Consider the following 21,248-nt stretch of genomic DNA (forward strand, 5'->3'; position numbering starts at 1 on the left):
TTGGAATAGACCTCAGTCTTTCTTGTTTTAGATTTTCCACTGTTGATAATTAACTACTATTTTAATTAAGTCAGGCAGAGAGACAGAAATCTTCTGTCACAAGCAGCTTCAGAGCCCTTGCTGCATTTCTAACAGTACGTGGTTTGCCAGCAGCACAGAATGTAAGGCAGTCCTGCTCAATCCCACTCAGGTGGCTGTCTCTTGCCATTGGTGCCACAATAACTCCCAGATCTAGAGGACTATGACCGAACTGCATGTGTCCTTACAGCTAACCCCACAACTTCTTCTCAATGATGCAATGGTCCTAAAAGAATTTTATTTTCTTCGTTCTTTTGCTTATTACCTTTCTTGTTTTCCCTCAAACTTGGCTAGTTCGGCTAGAAAAAATGATTACAAAGAACTGAAATATTTGCATCTACTATGCTTACTGTTATCAGCAGTATTAAGATGCTCTGACCAGCATCCCCGCACTGAGTTCACCACCTATCCCAGTACAAACATTTTGTTGAGGAATGAGCACCACCTATTCCAGTCCATTATTCCCAGTCAGATGAGCTGCTGTGGCTGCTTGAGAGCATGGCTCTGTTGCTGACCTGGCATTAACCATGAGGTGAGTAACTCTGAGTTAAGTCTGTGTGATACATCTTCAAGCCACAAGTGGGGCAGGCTAAGGTCATGAACACAGAGAAGTGCTGCTTATGTGCTGATGGGTGGTGGGCAGATGACTGTAGTAACTCAATGATGTAAGAATGGCACTAATGCCTTCAGGAGCACGAATGAACTGTATTACCAAGCATACAAAAAGGCTCGATAAAATCCTGACTCCCACACAGCCCATAATATCAACTGGATTAGCTGCCAGTGTGCACATACTGCATTTCAAGAAATGTTTGGATTTTGTGCTGAGATACATGGTTTAGTGAGAACTATTGGTGACAGGTGGATGGTTGGACTGGATGATCTTGTAGGTCTTTTCCAACCTTGGTGTTTCTGTGATTCTGTGATTTCACAATGATGATACTCCACTTCACTGAACACAGGCCTTCTGCCCTCAGGACTTTCTGGACAAAAAGTTCAAGGCTTTATGTTCTGTGCATCCCAGAAGGACCTGATAGACGTTGGGTCAGGCTGTCACATTCCTGTAGGATCCACTGAAGCTAACACTTAGGAAATAAGAAACAAACTAATTAAGCAAATAAGCAAAAGTAGAATCAAAACAAGAGGGAAGTTCTTTTGATTTAACTCAGTTTGAATCTTTGTAAATGTGTAGATTAAAGCCATTAAAGCTTTATTTTGTCCTTCGTCAATTTTGAGGCAAGCTGTTAATCTTCCTCTTGTGACATGATGTCTTGCCTATTAGTTTCTTAACAAATTTCATCCTTTCGGAAGAATCTCAGAAGAACAGGCTTCTATTGGGAAGGCAGAAATTAGGAATGAACAAAACAAGCAATTCTTCATTGTGGCATAAGTAGCACAGAATGCTGAAAGACTGTCCAGAGTTAAACAATCACCACAACTTCAGGTAAATTTACAGATTTAGTGGCATGAGGTGTTCAGAAAACAATAGAACAAATGTAGCGAATGGTTACCTAATAACTTCTCAGATAAAATGGGTGAAAAACACCTAGTCTGAAACCAGGTGATTTTCACTGTTGCTCAGTGATTGAGTAAAAGCTGAGAACCACCATTTTCACAGAAGAAAGCAACCAGGGGATGGCACTGGAGAAGAAAATCCTTGAAAAAAGAAATCCATTGAAAAATCATCTGTTAGCGATCAAGAGAGCCAATCTACTATGCGATCTTTGTTAAAAGACTACCAGCAGGATGGTGCAAAATGGAAGATTTATGTGTCCTCTGGTTGGGTATTAGGAAGAATTTTGTCTCAGCAAGAGCAGTGAGGCAGTGGCACAGGCTGCCCAGGGAGGTGGTGCAGTCACCGTCCCTGAGGTGTTCAGGAGCCGTGTGGATGTGGCACTGAGGGACGTGGGCAGTGGGCGTGGGGGGGGTGGGCTGGTGGTTTGATTCAGTGATGCTAATGGCCCTTTCCAACATTAATGGGTCTGTGATTCTATGACTCTCTGGAGTACTTTCTCTGCCAATGTAAATTACCTAGGGAGTGCTCATCTCCAGCAGGTATGGGTAGCAGACAGCAGACTAGACAGTCTGATTTGTATAAAGAAACATTAAGTGACTAAGATGCCAAGTAGTACTTCATAACTACCTTGTCCGTTTTTGCAGAACACCTGGGAGAGGTATTGCAGTGCTCTTGCAACACATGGTGCATTTGAGACTGAAATCTTCCTTGTAATGTGGTGCATCAGAGCCAGGACCTGTGCTGCAATTGTATAATGATAGAATAATTTCATTAACTGGAGCCATGTTAGTGTCACGTTCCCTGTACATGTTCTCTCACTGCAAGCAGTGTTGTTGTCAGTTGTGTTAGTAGCAAAGGATGAGTTACTCGTTGCAGTTACCTTTAAATGGGGGGGGGGTATAAACTTGGATTTTTCTTTCAAAAAATCTTTTTTTTTTCGTATTGGATAAATAGTATGCATGTGTGTATGTATGTATTATTTAAATTTGCACAAGCCTCTCACTTTTTAATAAAAAGGCTACTCCCAAATAGAGACATTTTTCCTTCTGCATGGCTGGCAGCTCCCTTCCACTTCCTCCCCTTGCCCCCAACCATCCCACCCTGCTCCTTTGAATATTTGTGCTGTCCCAGTTTCTAAAGGAGAGGAATGAATCAAAGGCACCACACTTAACTTCAGGATGTGGCATGAAGGAGGGACAGAATTAAGTTTTGAAAGAACATTTGAAGATGTCAGCAGAACAAATACTGCCAGATTTTTCCTAGAAGTGAACAAAGAGAGCACATTTTTCATTACATATTTCATAATGTTATTCATTAAATGAGTTTTTCAGCAATTGAATACATAGCTTAATTGAATAATGTTTACTGTTTTTAATTTTACAGCACCCAGTAGGCGGGCAACCTGAGCCCCATATGGGAGCAGTGGATGGTGTTGTAACAGAGCCAACAATGTCATCACCAAGGTTTCTGTTGCCACATGTAGAAGAACAACAAATGGACTGGTGTAGGTCACAAAGGAAATTTACATCCTTTGAATATGATAAAAAGCAGAAAATACAGAAATTACCATTTTATCATTTATTTCTCTAAGGTTTCTAGTTTATAACTGTAGGTGTCTCTTCTCTTCCCCCATGTGTCCTTTCACTTCTAAATTGATATCCTTTTGTCTGCCTTGTTCTGGTCACCCTTAATGAGTAGTAAAAAGCTTCAGGCGTGGCTGCATTTCAAGGCTAGGTAGTTTATTACCAATGTGTCCAATTTGCCAAAGACCTGATATTTTCAAACGGACCATAGGGTTTTTTTTTATTTTTGCTAAAGTCTGATTATCAGATTTGACAAATACACCTTTTCTCAGGGTGTGGTTAGCTATTATGGAAAAACAAGTTTCTTCTCAGCCACAAGCCATTACTTGCAGAAGGATCAATGCAAACTCTTATGCACATTGTGCAGCTATTCTGGGCCATGTTAGCTCTTCGATTTGCTGATCCAACTGCCCATTTTACTCCTTTTGCATATTTTCCACTTTCTTGTTTCCTACTTGCATTTTTGTAATAGATGTGTCCTTGAAATGTATTGTTAGGCAGAAAAGAGAATATAATTCAGAAAATAATTTTTTTCTAGTGCTTGATTGACTCTATTTTCTTCTTGCATATGCAAGTGTTACACTTTTGTTGTCTTGCTTACATGAAAAAATGCTGCTAATTTTAGCAAAACCCTTGCTGGACCCAAGATTAGCAATATCAAACTAGTCCTGCATGAATATTACCAGAAAGAAGTGGACACTGTCTTGAGCCAAAGGCACCAGTGATGAGCCTGTGGGTTGTCATTCCCTATACCATCAAAATCCAAGCTAATACACACACACATATGTGCATACGCACATAGTGATAAATGGCTTTGCTTCCAGGCCGAGCTCTGTGACAAACTGCCTTAAACTGTAATAAAGACCTGCAAGACCCAAGTGTTTTGCTGCTGCCTGTGGTGAGCTCACCACTTCACTGGATTCCTACAGCTCGATACTGACATCCCATGGCTGGTCCCAACAACCCCAGCCGCTCCTGCTCCCCATAGAGATCTGCACTGTTGATGTTACAAATCAGCACAGAGACCAGAAAGGTCAGCGCAGGTGATTTTTTTCTTTTGTGAATTACGATGGGATGTGTTTTTCTGGTATCTGGCTGCTATCTGCATAGACCAGGCTTGCTGCAAAATAGTGTTGTGGTCTATGACTAAGACAATGGAAATTTAAGCTCTGTTAAAACGAAGAGAACTTTTGTCACTGAAGTACTGAAACCAAATGGACACTGTCATTCCCATATTTCCATTGTGGTTCTACTACATAAACTTCACCTCAAGGAGGGCTGAAGGAAAGAAGGAGACACATTCTTTAGCAGGGTCTGCGTGACAGGGCAAGGGGAAATGGTTTCAGGCTAAAAGAAGGGAGATCTACTTTGGATATGACAGGAGTGGTGAGGCAGTGGAACAGGTTTCCCAGAGAGATGATGGATGCCCCATCCATGGAGACAGTCAAGGTCAGGCAGGACGGGGCTCTGAGTACCTAATGGAGCTGTAGGTGTCCCTGCTCTCTGCAGGGGAGTTGCACTACAGGGTCTTTAAGGATCTCTTCCATCTCATTTAGTTATACGATGATGATTCTATGATGGTTAGCTGAACTTGCAGTCACCCAGGAATGTTATAACCAATTTCTGCTTGCATGGTGCAGAGCTTGGGTTGCAGATCTTCAAGAGGGGCTCGAGGATGTCAGGCTTTTAGAACCAATACATTTGTGAATATTTTGACAGTAATGCAGATGTTTTCATGAAGATATTTGTTTTAAACATCACCATTAGAAATTTAACAAGAGTTAAAATATTTTAAATACTGAAAGAAAAGTGTAATCAGCCTGAAGCAGCTCTCAAAAAAGGAATGTCCTACCAGAAGTAATAAATTTCACCTCTGATTATGTAACATATCAAAGACTGAACTTATTTGAAATGGAGTGGGACAATGTGAAATTTTTTACTTCTTTTTATGTGATTAATTGCTTTTGTTTGTCTGAGGAATTATGTGTGGATATATAATGATAAAATGATTAAGAGTGGATTGTAGAAAGAACACAGATGCAGATGTGCAAAACATAATCATAAGCTAATTCAGAGTTTTGGTGGAAGGCTGTTTTATTTTATTTATTTATTTATTTATTGTAATCAGTATGTAACATTTGCAAAATAATTTTGAAAGCAAAAAGATCTGACAATAGACAGGAGATCCTTATCAGCTAGTAAGTGAGATTAACTCAATTCATGCAGTTGTTAATTGAATATCTACAATTTTTGTGCAGACTTTGAAGTAAGAAATAAAGATGCAGTCTAAAGCAGATCCAGGGAAATGGAAATACAAGTCTGAGAAGAATCCATTCACATCTTAAATAAGTTATGAGACATTCAGAAATGGTATCTTGGGCTGATTCAGGAAACAAATTTGCAATGTATAACCAAATTGTCTAAGTTAATATTTTTAATAGCTCTGTAGAGCATATACTGAGGGCTGCTGGATTCAGAAGTGTTTGGGTCTTTGATTTAGATGCATATTGGTAACGTGCTAATGCAACATAATTAATTCAAGCAATATGGCCATGTGTGCACTGTGGGGATTCTGGTGAGAACCTTCACCTGCATGAAGGCCTTATCTGAATCCACTAATAGAATAACAATAATGCACCTACATCTAAGAATTGCATGCCAGCATGATTTGTTATTCAAGCCTGAACAGAGTTGGCATTTTCTATTTCAAAGCCTGAGATGTAGTTACACACCTAATATCTGCCAAATCAGTGCTTATTTGTTATTTTAGAAGAGTAGTTATATTGTTATGACTGAGCAAGCAGTCCTTCTCACTGTAGTGGAGATTACATATACATGACATCTTGAAAGCAAAAAGTCCTGTTGTACTTATCTCTGCTCTGGCAATATTAGTGAGGAGATATTACTCCTAGTGGAACGAGCAGAGAAATTTTGGATTTTCTTCTTTTCTGTATCTTTTCAGATATGAGAAGTCAGACATTCTGGGGGCATGAAGCATCCAGAGCTCCAGCTAGTTTTGTACAGGCCACAGATCTTTTTCCATCACTGAAAAACAGGTACTATAAAGAGACTGGAAGCACAGAATTGAGTTACCCTGTTTAGAAGCCATTGGTCTTCACAGGCAAAAGATTTTGATTAAAGTACCTCCTACATCACATTTCTTTTGTAGACTAAGGGAAGACTTTTGTGTTCAGGAATTTCTCATCAATCAGACTCAACAAAATATGGGTGTCCACTTCTCTTTCTTCCTTAATGAATTTTCATAGAATCATAGAATCATAGAATCACCAAGGTTGGAAAAGACCTAAAAGATCATCCAGTCCAACCGTTCACCTATTCCCAATAGCTCCTACTAAACCATGTCCCTCAATACAACATCCAGTCTTTCCTTGAACACCCCCAGGGTCGGTGACTCCACCACCTCCCTGGGCATCCATTCCAGTGCCTGACCACCCTTTCCGAAAAGTAATACTTCCTAATGTCCAGCCTGAATCTCCCCTGCCGTAGCTTGAAGCCATTCCCCCTGGTCCTATCACTAATGACACGAGAGAAGAGGCCGACCCCCAGCTCACTACAGCCTCCCTTCAGGAAGTTATAGAGAGCAATGAGGTCTCCCCTGAGCCTCCTCTTCTCCAGGCTGAACATTCCCAGCTCCTTCAGCCTCTCCTCATATGGCCTGTGTTCCAGACCCCTCACCAGCTTTGTTGCCCTCCTTTGAACACGTTCCAGGGCCTCAATATCTTTCTTGCAGTGAGGGGCCCAAAACTGGACACAGTACTCGAGGTGCGGCCTCACCAGTGCTGAATACAGGGGAAATTCACATTTTTAGATTTCATGTACTTACTAATGTGTATCTTACAATATTAATATAGCAGAAAGAGTCAGGGGAAGTTTAAATGCATATCATCCAAATCAGTGCCCCGGAACTTACTAACTTCCTCTGATAGCAGTTGAAATAAAGGGAGGCTCGAAAACCAAGTACAAAATCCAGCAGACAGGATTTTCTGCTTCAACAAATAAGAAAATGATGGAAAAATCTAGAGGAGTTTGGCTACACGCAGGGTTAGCTGTATTTGAAAAAGACTTCTGGGCTGCCTAAATGACATTCAGTGCTGCCAAAAAGGAATCGATTGTGTTAAATGCTTTGAACAAGTGAATTGATTCCTTTGTGGTTTCACCTTGGGCTGATCAGGAACATGCAAAGTTGCCTAAAGGAACAAGCTCTACCCATGAAGCATGCTCATCTAGAGAAAGAAGTACCCAAATAATTTGTCTTAAATTGTCTCACACCAGATTCCAGAGCATCTCCCTCACTTGCTTTGGCTTTCAGGCAGAGCCCCCGTGTCTACCAGACACCCCCTGGCTGTGAACACAGAAAATTGCAATGGCCCTGTTCTAAGAGTGCTTGGGGCCCTGCAGGATCAAGGTGCTCAAGCCCATCATCCACTGAAGTTAGGAATGAGACTCTTGAATCTTTCTACTGTGTTCAGGACCACTGAAATGAACCTTCTGCAGTTCTTGCTATTAGACTTTTTTTGGATCTGCTTAACACAGTATGCCTCATGCCAGAGAGGATTATCTATTCCACCTGAGTAAAGAGGAACTGAGATCATTTTAAAAAGAGCTTTAAATCAAGGTAAACACTAAGTCATTAAAATGTTACAATGAATTAAGAAATTGTTTACTTAAATGTGTTGATTTTTGTGGTTTACTAAATCAGGAGTTGGAATAGCCTCCATGGAGAAGCAAAATCCATTTGTCAACCTTTGTATTTATGTGCAAAAATATTGGAGAGGGACCAAAGCATCCTCTGGCTGTAGTTTAAGTTCTTCTCATTTTAAACCTTTACAAATGAAATACATTATTTTGACACTTTCTGTATTTATTGTGGTAACAAGTCCTGCAAATTCCTTACGTGGTCATAAATCCTGAATACAACCACTAGAAAACAAATACATTTCAGACAAGTAGTGGTTAGGCTCCTCAAGCCTGAGACAAGCAGATATCTGTTTGGATGTGGTGTTCGGAGGTATGATTTAGCAGAGGGTTGTCAGAGTTAAGGTACCATGGTTAGGCTGCGGTTAGGCTTGACGATCCTTGAGGTCCCTTCCAACCTGAGTAATTCTATGATTCTGTGATTCTATGATTCCTTATGCCACAGCCAAAGACATGGTCACCATCAACCTGCTTTGGGAATTTCTTTGGAAGGAAGTCACTATTTCCTTTTGTTGGACCTTCTACCTGACTCAAGAAGTGGGATCTTTCAGGAAGGAAAAGCATATTCTCCCTCTGGAGTGTAGGATCAAGGTGCTCACACATACATGGAGGGAAAGCCCTGTTTTGTGTTGCTTAATCTCTTCACCAGCAGAAGTCCTGCTGCTGGGGCCACAAAGGAATTTGGGCTGATGTCTCACTTTAAATCACTCCATCATGTTGAATACTGACTAGGGATTTTTTTTCCTCCTCTCCTTGTTCTTTATATTTTTATATCTCATTCCAAGTATGGCTACACTTGTCATATCAAAGCTACTACAGAGGGAGTCCTAAGGCAGAACCTAAGGCGATTCTGCATGTATGTATCAGTCTGCTCAGAGGTATAGACTGTGTGTTTCACAGCTTCATCTACCATATCCCTAGAAAAAGAAGAGAGTACTCTAGGGAAACAGGCATTTAGAACTGCTTTTCTTGTAATGTACTACAAAGGGAAATATCCTTTAAACACAAACTAAAAATGTGATTCAGGCATTATTTCTGTTTCAGGCTGCAATGTTCCTTTCGTCTAACACAGACCTGATCTCTGATGACTGATGTTACATACTTATTTTGGTTTTCTGGGGAGGTACACTGCATTCAACACTGAGCAGCAACAGAACAGAAACTTAAAACTGTTAGAAGTGCTTGCTGAGAAATAGAACGGTTATAAAGCCAGTCTATCCCTTCAACTGCCAAAGCGCATTTTCTTCTCACTGCTTTACTGATAGAGGCATTCCCTTCATTTAAGGGGAAGATTTCTCTAATCAGCAACAGTGATTTGTTACACTGTAGGCTTAGTAGTCTAAATAGACTCAGAAAGAAAAGAGGGAAAGGACAGGCATCTATTTCCTGCTTTTAAAGGTATTGAAATATTTTTTGCACAGCTGGTGATGTGGAGTAAGTGCAGATATTGGTAGCCACAGATAAGTGATGAAAATATAGGGCTGAGAATGATTACAGTGATACCTTTGGCACAAGGTCTGCCTTTGCATGCAGGTGAATATTTGGCAACTAGCACAGAAGAGCTCTTTTTGTAAGTGACACTATGTATCACTGTGAGCATTTCCTAAGTAGTGTGAGATAGAAAACCGAAAATACTGAGCGGAAGGTTCTTCAGTTTGCATAAAACTGCCGAGCTAACCATTTCAGTATTTAAGTTCCAATTTCATGCGGGAGTTTCAGGTAGGGATCAAGATCTTTTAAATTTAGAATTACACACTACAGCATCTGAAGCAGTACAAAAAGATGAGAGTGGGAATGCTGCTGTGAGCAAGTGCAGATTGGGGAGACTGCAGGTGAATGGTGAACTAAAGATCCAAGAGACCTGTTACACAACCTGCAGCCTTTGAGATCTAAGTTGTAACTCGTTGGAGCTCTTTTCAGTATTAGGGTTGTCTGAGTTTCTCCTCTTGAAAGACCAACCAACCAACCAACCAACCAAAAACCCCAAAGTCCCAAATACAATTCTTTGGACACTTGAATTCAGAACCTCTGAAAAAGCATATTGGAAGGGTTAGACTGTGAATTTCAGAAAGCTGAAAGAGGGAAAATCAACCAATTGTTTCACAAATTGGGAAGACTTCTTTTAGGCCCATTAGTGAAAAACAACTTACAGTCATTCAACAGTGATCAAAGTGAGCTCTAAATGTTGATTGTGCTATTTTCACATTTGCCCACAATTTTCTCTATAATAACAACTAAACCCCAACATTATGATGTTTAAATTCCAACAAAATAAAGTACAATTTGACATAAGCTATAGGATGGCACTGGGAAAAGATGTCATTCAGTATTCTGCAACAAAAATGTTAGTGTCTTCCGCAGCATTAGTAGCAAGCAAAGGGTGGTAACTGGTAGAAACAACCAAGTCTTAGGAGGAAAGCTGAAATCTGTTTTAGAGCACTTCCCACTCTACCTGACAGCCTGAAGGAATTAGGACATTGTGTGTAAGAAGACTTGAGTCCATGCATTTTTATTAATTGTATCTTTCATGTGAGTGCATAAAAAATGCATTACAGTAATTGCTTTCAGTGAAGCAGCATTTAACATACTCTTCAGTTTTGTTTTTGTGCTAGAAGAAGTCATGCAGCTCAGTGACAGCAGGTAATCAGAGCTCTTCATAGCATAATTTCCCTAAAAGCATGCAAAACTGTAGATGGAATTATTTTTAAAAAGATAGTTAGAAGAGGAAAGGATACCCATCTTTTGTGCTTAGAGGCCTACTTCAGGGAGCATTTAACCATTAGCTTAACTTTAAGTACATGCTTGTGTGCATTACATGGCAGGAACAGGTTGCTTGTAAAGCCTGAAGTGAAGCAACCAGGCTCTCAGCTGGGGTAAACTCATGCCTTGCTGTTGCAAGCAGTGAGAACCTGCCATGAGGTGATTATTAGCATTAAATTACCAGTAAAATCCTGCCCATAGCAATTCCACAGTGCCATTCTTGCTGGCTTCAATAGAAAAAGAGTTTTGTCTCATGACTTAACTCCTGAAACTGCCATGTGGTGTCTGGGAGAACTCCTACTCAAAACAAAGATTAGTTTGCCTGAGACAGTCAATATTTTTTGTGTGAGATTTTCGTGCTAAGAAATATATCACTCAACTGTGCACATGAGACTCAGACCTCGCTGCACACGTGTTTCCATGCAGTGTAATTACATTTGTTGTGAGACATTCAAGCAAGTCAAGGAGGGTACCAAGTGCTGCCCAAAAGGAGAAAAAAAAAAGACATGAAGCATGTTCACATAGGGCTGCCAAGAAATTCACCAACTGCTTCATCAACTGGGAATTTCAAATTCTGACTTCAAACTCCAGACTATGAAGAAAATGCTTTAGGGGGCTCATACTTAATGAAACCCCAAATAGAAGGCAATTTAGTTTATTAGAAATGCCATCAGGAGCCAAGCTGTCTATTGCTATCTGAGATCTCAGGCACCATTTGCTTTTTCTTCCAGGGTTATTGTTTTCAGGTTGTCTTTTTTTTCTGTGTTGAATTAGGAACTAATATTGGCATTAATTTAAGCTTCATTACTAGTGAGCAACTGCAGAGCCCTGATGACTTTGATGTTTTATTAACAAGAAACAAATTGAACTGGCAACTGTAGAGCTTTTGTTTGCAGATGGACATTCTGCAATCATGAGAGCACTGTCTAGGCGGGTTGTGTGTAAGGTCAGCACCCACAACCCCTACATATTGAAGCTCTATTTGCAGGCCTTCACTTCTTGTACTCTGAACACATTTCTTATGTAAAGGTGCATTTGTGATGGTCAGCAATAACTGACTGAACTCAATAGACTCCTTCTATACAAGAAGTTCTCTGATTGGACATTAGGAAGAATTTCTTCTGAGCAAGAGCAGTGCTGCAGTGGCACAGGCTGCCCAGGGAGGTGGTGCAGTCACCGTCCCTGAGGTGTTCAGGAGCCGTGTGGATGTGGCACTGAGGGACGTGGGCAGTGGGCGTGGGGGGGTGGGCTGGTGGTTGCTCTGGGGGATCTGAGAGGTCTTTGCCAACTTTAATGATTCTGTCATTATATGATTTAAAATCATGATCAGCCCCAAGGGTGTTTGTGGTGATGGAACTGTTCACCAGAGACATGGCATTAAGGCCCATGAGCAGGAATAGATTGTTTCAGATTTCTCCAGTGTGTGCCTGTTTTATAGGGAGTAGGTCCTGATTTAGCCTTTTATCACTGTTTGAACATCCCCTCCTAGCCTCATCCTGCTGATTCCCAGCATTTCAGAGGAGGTTTCTACCACTCCAGCTGTGCAAGGCCATTATCTCCTCTACTTGTGTAGCTCTTTCCTTTTAACGATTACTCAACTTGTTTCTCACTTCGGCTTTGATAGTACCTTCCCAGGCAAAATTAACAGCTCCCAGTTGGGACCCAGTATAGTGGAAAACCAACTCAGTTAATCTGTTACAGCTCAATTTTTCTAATTTCCATACTGAAATACAGGTAACAGATGGAAAAAAAAACAAACAACCAAACAAATAAAAACACCCTAAACAAACTCAAAAAGCAGTATGTTTATTTTAAACACAAAGTAAGATTAAAGCTCAGTTTCTTACCTTTTCCATGTGCAAAATCTTTAGGTGGAATATTTTATGAAATGTAAGAGAACTGGCAAAAGACAAGAATGGCAGTCAGGAGAGCATTATCAGTGCCTGCAAGCACATTGGAGCTGCGGATTTAAACAACTTGCAAGCCCTACTCAGCTCAGAGATACCTAAAAATATCTTACAACCAGGTTTACTAGAGGAACTAAGGAGACTGAAACCTTGCTTAGCACTGTAGGGTCTTGTACATACCCACTTATACACTGGTATAAGTGAGATACACTTACCTAGGTGGGTTACTGATGTTAAAAAAACTGATACTGGTAACATGGCTAAAATCCCAAATGAAGTGAATTTAAAGGAAACTCTTGTCAAGGGAAGGTACTACTGCCTGTGTACTTGCTAGCTTGTACACAGCTAGTATTTCTCAAAGAATTTGATATTAGAAAAGAGAAACAAAATAGGGATATTTGCAATATTTTCCCCTTTACAAAAACACTGTGACATCTCTTTATCTTCTCACATCTCTCCAAAAAAAGAAAGGACTTATTTTTAAAAACTTTTTTTTTTTTTTTTTTTCTTTTAAATGTGATGAATTATTTCCTCTGGATGTGCCAGGTTTCTAACAAGTCACTGACTTTTCGAAAGTTTATTTTTAGCCAACCTCAGAGAGAAAATTATATTTTGAATTGGTGGCAGGATAGTTGTTATCTCTGAGATGTTCAGGTGTGCATGTTTTTTAAATGTTGTTGAATGACAGAACTCCAGAACACCAATGTGCTCTGAGACTTGTGTAACTGGTACTTAGATGTGCTGTTCATATAAATGGATAAACAGTGTCTAGCACTGCCTGATGATATTTCCATTGCTGAGACCTGGTAACCTCTAGTTTGTTCCAGCTTTAAATATTTCCACCATGCATACAATGACTAAAAATTTTTGCACTGTGTCCTTGGATGAATAGATCTGCAGCTGGGGAAAACATCTTTGAGAAAAGTTCTTCGAGATTGATGGAGTTATTCTAACAAGACAGCAAAGTATAGATTTATTTTTTTCTGATCTGAGCATTTATTCCTTCAATAAATGTCCAAAGACTTCTTACGTGATCCCATTACATGCAAACCTACCTGCCATCGCCGATATTAACAATTGTTAGCATAAATAACTGACAATAAAAGTCTCTAAAATAATGTGAGTAGTCGTTTTCACTGGGATTTAGATCTCCCTAAGCAGAGCAGAAATAAAGATGGAAAGTAAATATGTACCAGTTTTGGAAATAATGCTGACAAGCGAATGGTCACAGAAACAGAAGTACTCGCTTGCTCCCAGGAGTAATTGTGAGGACAATCACTGAAAGGAAATACAACTACACCTTCTAAAAATTTTTTCACATCCCCACTACTTCCTGCTCTGTGACTATTCCTACTTGTATTTTTACTGTTACATGAAGTGTTTGCATTCACTTCTTAGCTAAAAGTAAATTATTTTTGTAGTCCTTTGCTCTGAATTCCTAAAGGGGACTCATTGTGTATCCGCTTTTCTAATAATGGTCTATGGCTTTGTTTTTAATCCCAAATTTCATGAAGCTATGTGATGTTTCCATGCTGCCCCTCTCCTCAAGGAATGTAAATCATTCTGATTCTCTTCAACTTTATTCTACTTCTGTCTTTAGGATGCCAAGAATCACATAATCGCAGTGTGGTTGAAGGTTGGAAGGGAACTCTGGAGGTCATCTGGTCCAACTCATGTGGATCAAACAAGACCTGGAGCAGGTTGCCCGAGAGCATGTCCAGTTTGGTTTTGAAATAAAGTAGGAGGCATTACTTCCAGAGCAGCATGTATATAAAGTATTCTTGTCTATACTTTCAGTGTGTAAGATAACTGGTTTTTAGCCAGTTTTAGCATATGGCTTCTCAGAATTCCCTCCATATTTACACATACAATGAATAGATATTTCTTCTTTGCAACAAGAAATTAAACATGAGCCTATAAAACCTGGATTCAGGTCAAAGAAGATTCTGGGAACACACTTTTTCTTCAGATATTGCAAATAACACCACAAAAGTACTGTACAGCCTTGTCAGTCTCACATCAACATGCCTTTTTTGTTATTTATGGCCAGCAGTGTGTAGAACACATCGTATTCCTCTTTGTCTCAGTTGCATGTCTGACAAATACATTTGGTGGCTGATCACAAGTATGGTGTAATCTTAAATCTCTTAGTTCATGTAAAATTATATCTATAGCAGCAGCATGTACTAGGGGAAGATTTACACACATTTCTTCAATTATATATTAAAGAATATTATGTGAAAATTTCCAGATGAAAAACACAAAGGCAGCTCTGAATGTAATGCCTCCTAATTTATTATGTTGGCCCACAACATCAGAGGCTGATGGTGGTGGTGTGGCAGTAGTGGCTGAACCTTCCCAACAGTATTCTATTACATTTTGTTTCCGTGTGGCAGATGGCAGCAGAAGTGCAGTCTGACACGATTATGTCTGAAATGGAGGTGTACGTGAAGCAAAGGTGTGCCATCAAATTCCTCTATGCAGAAAGAATAGCCCCAGTGACATTCAGCAATGCCTGTTGAACGTTTCTGGAGACCACACAGTGAATGTGAGTGCAGTGAGGGGTGGGTGGTGTGTTTCAGTAGTGGCAACAGTGACAGTGGATCACCTCTGCTGGTACAGATTTTGACAAGCTGAGCATACAGGCTGTATCTCATTGCTGGCAAAAATGCGTAGTTAGTGCTGGTGACTATGTTGACAAATAGTGTTTTGTAGCTGAGAATTTGCTCTCCCAAACAGTGTTATTTTTCTGTTTGTATCTGTTGCATTTTCTGTGGAATTAAATAAGAGGCATTACTTTCAGAATAACCTATGAATTTTTAATCATAAAATCTATAATCTGTACAAATAATTAGAAGCTCGTTTACTACTTACATTTTCAGAATAATACTGTAGTGTATAAAAAGCAATAAAGGAAGGCAACAAAACCCAAGTGCATTTGGCCAGCATTGTAATAGAGAGAAGTCAAGAGCCGGATTCTGATTTTCTTTATTTTGAATTGCTTCAGTCTTCAAGGACCTTGCAATACTAACTCTAGTGTATCATATAGAAATTCTTCCTACCCCTACTTTTGTTTGTGATATGATCAGAAATGTGTGCTCAAGGAAAGAGTATTATAGGAAAAGTAGAGTAGTATCTTCTGCAGTTTGCTCTCTCCATTTTCAATCTTCTGCATTTTAGGAACTTCTTTAGCAAGAGGTTGCAGTTGGAGCCTCCTGTTTGATATTTCTGCCGCTTCCTTTCTGAATTTGCCTGGACACGGCCTGTGAAAGAATGCCACAGTCTGTGCATTTTGTGAAAAAATTATTCTTTTTCTTGTCTGAACATGCCAGTTTGGTGAATGATACTTCCTATGTTTACGGAATTAGGGAATGACTAACCCCACTCACTTTTCTCCTGTCGTTTATTATTTTTGATCCCCTTGATATTGCTGCTTTTATGAACTAAAAATGTTCTACACTGTTCAGCATCTTGTTCTTCAGAAGTACTTCACTACTCTTTCTCCCTTCATCTAAAGTCATCCTGTCCTGTTACACACTCCTGAGGTGACAGGTCTGACAGGGTTGGCACACAGTATTCAAGATGTTAGATCAACTGCTTATTTTTGCAACGAAAGGATGATGTCTGCTTTTTTTTTCCCTGCCTTTTTATACACTCCCTAAAGACCACAGCTGAGCAGTAAATTGATTTTTTTCAACACATTTCCAACAGTGATTCTAAGATCATTTCCTGGCTACTTTGGAAAAGATTACTTCGTGTATTTTGTTTATAAGCTTACATATATGTGAAAACTCATGGGAAGAAAAAGTATCTGTCAAAGCTGCTTTTACTGTGCATTTTTCTCATTTGGATTTCATCATTTTTTCATCATTTGATGAATAATATGAAGGGTTGCAATTATCTGACACATAAATATGTAATCTTGTAATCACGATAATGGCTCTTACATAAAGAAAAGGCCCATCAAGTGCTAAAGTGGCAGACCTCATGAAGCACATAACTGATCTCTTAAAAAACAATCGAGATAAACATCAACAGTATTGTGACAGTCACAAGGGATGTAGAGATAAGCATAGGTAGGAAGAGATGTCCAAACTTAGCAAGCCCACACATGGCAGATGGAGAGGCAGAGACTCATTGCTTCATTGAAAACTCGCTGCGGGGAAGGACAGATAAGATTTATTACTGTCTGGGGACAACTGGTACTGCATAATCCAAAACTGGACTTGATAACTGAGAACTAAAACAGCTAAGGGTGAATTTTTAAGCTAAGACTGGGAGAAAGTCAAGAAACATGAAAAAGCACATAGTTAGGGATGGTGTATTTCACAGGCATAAATTACAAAACTACTGTATCCTTAAACAAAGTAGGATGAAAACACAAAAGGCATCAAAGCAGTAATAAAGTGCATCCTTAACAAATAAAGCCCCATTTCAGAACATGCACTGAAATTGGCAGGCTAACTAAGACAGGGTAAATGTGTTTGTACTAGTGCTAGAGCTCTGAGCCACAGTAAAGATAGAAGAATTGGGATGTCTGGTTTAAAAATGGCATACAGAATAAATGAATATCAAACACTTGAGAGATAGAACGTAATCAGAACAGTTCTTACTTCAGGGAGAACAATAATAATTTAAGGAGTGGCTGGAATCAAATAAGGCAAATTTTCTAGCTGATCACAGATTTCCTCTGGGCTTCAGTTCTTTGCCAAAGCAGAAAGATCACAGTCCTATATCTGTGTTACTGAGAATGCCACCAAGGTGTGACAAAGACTAATGTGGTGAAAAGATCAAGAGGCTACAAATTAGAAATCACAAATTAACAGAAGGCTTCATGTCTTCTAGATAGACTGTTATGACAAAGCATGTTGCAGAAAATATTATCTTAAAGGATTGCTTCTTTAATTAATTGATCAGAAAATCCACAAAGCAAAAGCTGTTCTTAATTTGTCTTCAAATAGGGAGTATGAATTTTTCAAGATGTACCCACTGAAGTTCTCCTTGATAGAAAAGCCTTAAGGTAGTCAAGTTTGACTTTTTGTGGTTCTTAAAGGTCAAAAAACAAATCTACAGTAATAGCATTAAACTTGAGATGTGAACCTATAATCAAGTAAAGAGTTTTATAGAAAGAAAATTAAAAGAAACAGCCAACAGGGTTTAAATAGTTACAGGTGACCTGAAGAATGCTTCAGGACATCTCCACACTCCAGGCTGGGAATTAAACTTCAGAATGATTTTCAGAGAGGAAAAAAAACCAAACAAATGAAACCAACAAACTGACAACAGAAAAACAGAACAGACAAACAAAGTAAAACCCCTTGAAAAATAACAATAAACAGTTCAGTGGAAGTGTAAAAAAAAATAATTTCAGAAATGGAAGTTATATGTGTACTGGGGAAACAGGCAATCAGAATTATGCATTCTAGAGAAATCTTATGAGATTTGCAGTCTTCCCATGAGGGCCACCATTTGAGGCACTAAAGGGCTTCAGTTACAAGAAGAAAGTGCTAAAGGATTCCGATATGAAGCTGCTCTCCTGCCAATTGTTGTTGGTAGCCCATTCCCGAAAGCAGTCCTGATGCCAGTGGAGGAAGAATTGGTATACATACAGACAGGTGTTTTGGGAAAAAAAGTCCTGGGTAGGAGAGCCATAGAAATCAGAAGCATACTCCTAACATCTGTACCAGTAAATTAATCATAAAAGCATTAAGACCCAAGTTAGTACATGCATAAAGAGATGGGTATGTATCAGTATGACTTCTGTGAGGGAAGAAATGCCTTGCAAAGAGACTAATACCTGGTTAGTAAAAGATGGATGACTTTTTATTTTAAATTGTCTTTCAGAGAAGCTGAATTTCTTCACATCTCTGACTTAATTTGGAAATGTTTTTAAAACAGCTGAGAAGTTTAGAACTGCCCCAGAGTATACCAAGTTGGCAACAAAAAACTTACACATCACAAGCAAACATATGTCTTTTCTGGAAAACTGTGTAGAGTGTCTTGATGTACATTTTCTAAAATGTAGCACTAATGTAATGTTGGGGAAACACAAATAGTAATACATACATTACAGTAATTTCAAGTTTGGTGGTAAATTTAGAAAACTCAGAATTCATCACCAACTTCAACTCTTGGTTTGGTTGGCTTTGCTTCAGTTTGGTTTGGTTTGGTTTGTTTTACCAACTGTCGTACATAGCTGTCCACTTGTGTTCTTTTATACTATTGACTTTGATCATATTTTCTTTGCATTTCTAGAATTGTCTTCTTTGATTAGACCAGGACTTTGAAAAATTCCTACTGTTGCTGATCTTTCCTCATGTTGTTCTCATTTCCCCCAGAAGACTACAGATTGTCACTCATTGTTCTAATTTGCGTTTTCTACAACTCCAAATCAAACCTAAACAGGCTGTTTCATCAAGGAAAAACAAGAACATGACTCAGAAATACTAAAAAAGAATAATGGCAAAAGCAACAAATTGTTTCGTAAGGGGCTTTAAGTGTTTATTCCTATGTTTGCTGATTCTGCCTAAGAGCAACAAAATGTAAATTAAATTAGTAGTTGAGTATATCATTAGGAAAAAAAGCCTTTTGTTTAAAAAGGAGAAGAACCCCTAAATTAAGCCCACTGTGGTTTCAGCCCACCCATTACATAAGTCACTAATCCACATCGACCCCTTTTAGTAACATATGGCCCATAATAATTTCCGGTGCTCTTTACTTCTTAAGCATAACAAGCTGTTAACTGAGAAGGACTTATGTTTGCATTTGTAGTTACTAAAGAGATAAACACTGGAATTTTCCCTTAAGGGTCACTGGAGTCCATTAAAAAGTCTGAGATTCATGACACTATCAGTTAGCAAAGAGCAGCACTGATGCATCAGGAGTAAGCAATCCAAATCCACATGGAAACATGGTGGCAGAGGCACAGTTTGTGAGCAGAATGTTTTGGGGGGGTCCTTGCAGACTCTCTGCACTAACATCTGTCTGAGATGTTAAGTGGTGACAGAGAAATGGTGGATGTGCTTTGTTCCTTTTGTTTTTAAAATGAGAATGCATTGTGCGAGAGTATTTTTGTAGCATCTAATAACAAGTTTAGATTTATTTTCTTTAGAATACAACCTTTGTGTTACAAACAATGCTTGATGATAGAGTATCCAATTAATTGCTAGCTTTATATGCACACAGCACATAATGAATTTACATGAGTGTAGAAAAACAAAGCAATATTCATCCTGAGTGTAATCCCACTGATTATAGATGTGTGTCTCAGTTTTCATCCGTCCCATTATTCAGAGCACCCATTCTCCTTTCATTCATTCTTTTCCACTTCTCAAACCTTTCTTCATGGCCATGCTACCTTTTAAAATACCCTGTCATTAAGACATAACTAATCTGGTAGACTAGATGAATGAGATAAAAACAGTCCCTCATGAATGCCTAGGATTTATTTTAAATCATGAGAATTTGCAAGTGCAGCTTGAAAATGTCACTTTTCTCTCAAGATGTTCAAGGAAATATAGGGACATCTCTATAACAAGTAATATATCTCTGCAGGAAAGAGAGTCTATGGTTACCTCTTTGCTCTGCATGGGATAATACTTGTCTGAAAATATAGAAATGGAAATTTGAACTTAAATGTTGAGCTCTGGAAAGACTGGAATGGTCTTTTCATTTGCCTGCAAAAGGCCCTGACCACCTGCAGTGCCGCAGGAACAGGAATAATAGTTATGCTTTAAAAAAAAAATAGATATAGGCCAAAAGCGGGCATTAACTAAACTCTAATAGCTACTGCATTGACTGCAATTGAGACGACAAAGATAGAAATTAGTAACTGTAGTGAAGAAGGGGAGAGAACCTCTGAGTACAAAGCTGATTTTTGCCCTCTATTGCTATTTAGGTCATTTAAAGGTGAGCCAACAATTTAAAAGCCATTATTTTAATGAAAATTATTCAGTTTCTTTCCTTCTTTGCTTGTTTTTACAATTGGTTCTAATCCTATTCACTTCACTTGAGAACACTCAAAAAATTAGGAAGATTTATGTAGCAATGGCTTTCCTGAACGTAAAGAAAATATCATGCATAGATGTCAGAGAAGTGTTGGATCAGCCTCTCTGCTCTCTTCCAGCAGGAGCAAGAACTCCCTTACGACAGCCTTGGTCACATCCTATGAGGACCTGCTGGGTTCCACTAGCATCTCCATGGGCAGTGAGCATCATTTCCTGCTTTCTGAAGTACAAAGAGACCCAAATCCAGCTGAGTTATAATTCTGGCTAGAAGGTGTTCTTCGTTTGTCAGGTAGGGTGTAATATATATACACACAAAACCACTAAACCTAAAACAACCCTCCTCACCATGCTTTACATTTTGCCTCTAATCTGGAGTATCTAGTATTCCTCTTACCTTCTTGTCACCTTAGGACTCTCCTATAGGAACCATAGCACCATCTAAACAAATATCAACACAGCACAGTGAGGATGTTTAGGAAGAAAGAAGGTTATGCACAGCCAGAAAGCACATCCCCTTTAAAGCACCACTTAGTTCAGCCAGGTGTCATAGTAACATTTATTTCCTGTAAATCTTCCCACAGCTCTTGCCCTCTCTTCCAAGGCAGCACACTTGAGGGAAGTGAACCAAACACTGAAGGCTCTTCTTTGAGTCATTTCTGAGAGCAAGAAGCATCCTTTCCCA

The 21,248-nt window shown here is 39.2% G+C and overlaps 1 protein-coding gene across 2 annotated transcripts in view; it reads left to right on the forward strand.

Moving 5' to 3' along the window:
* The window catches only part of LOC128076433 (claudin-8-like), a 146,892-nt gene that overhangs the window by 44,262 nt on the left and 81,382 nt on the right, over window positions 1-21,248 (forward strand). The gene's annotated exons all lie outside the window — the stretch shown is intronic.

The sequence above is a fragment of the Tympanuchus pallidicinctus genome, unplaced genomic scaffold (assembly GCF_026119805.1).
Source record: "Tympanuchus pallidicinctus isolate F22 unplaced genomic scaffold, pur_lepc_1.0 scaffold14, whole genome shotgun sequence".
NCBI lineage: Eukaryota > Metazoa > Chordata > Aves > Galliformes > Phasianidae > Tympanuchus > Tympanuchus pallidicinctus.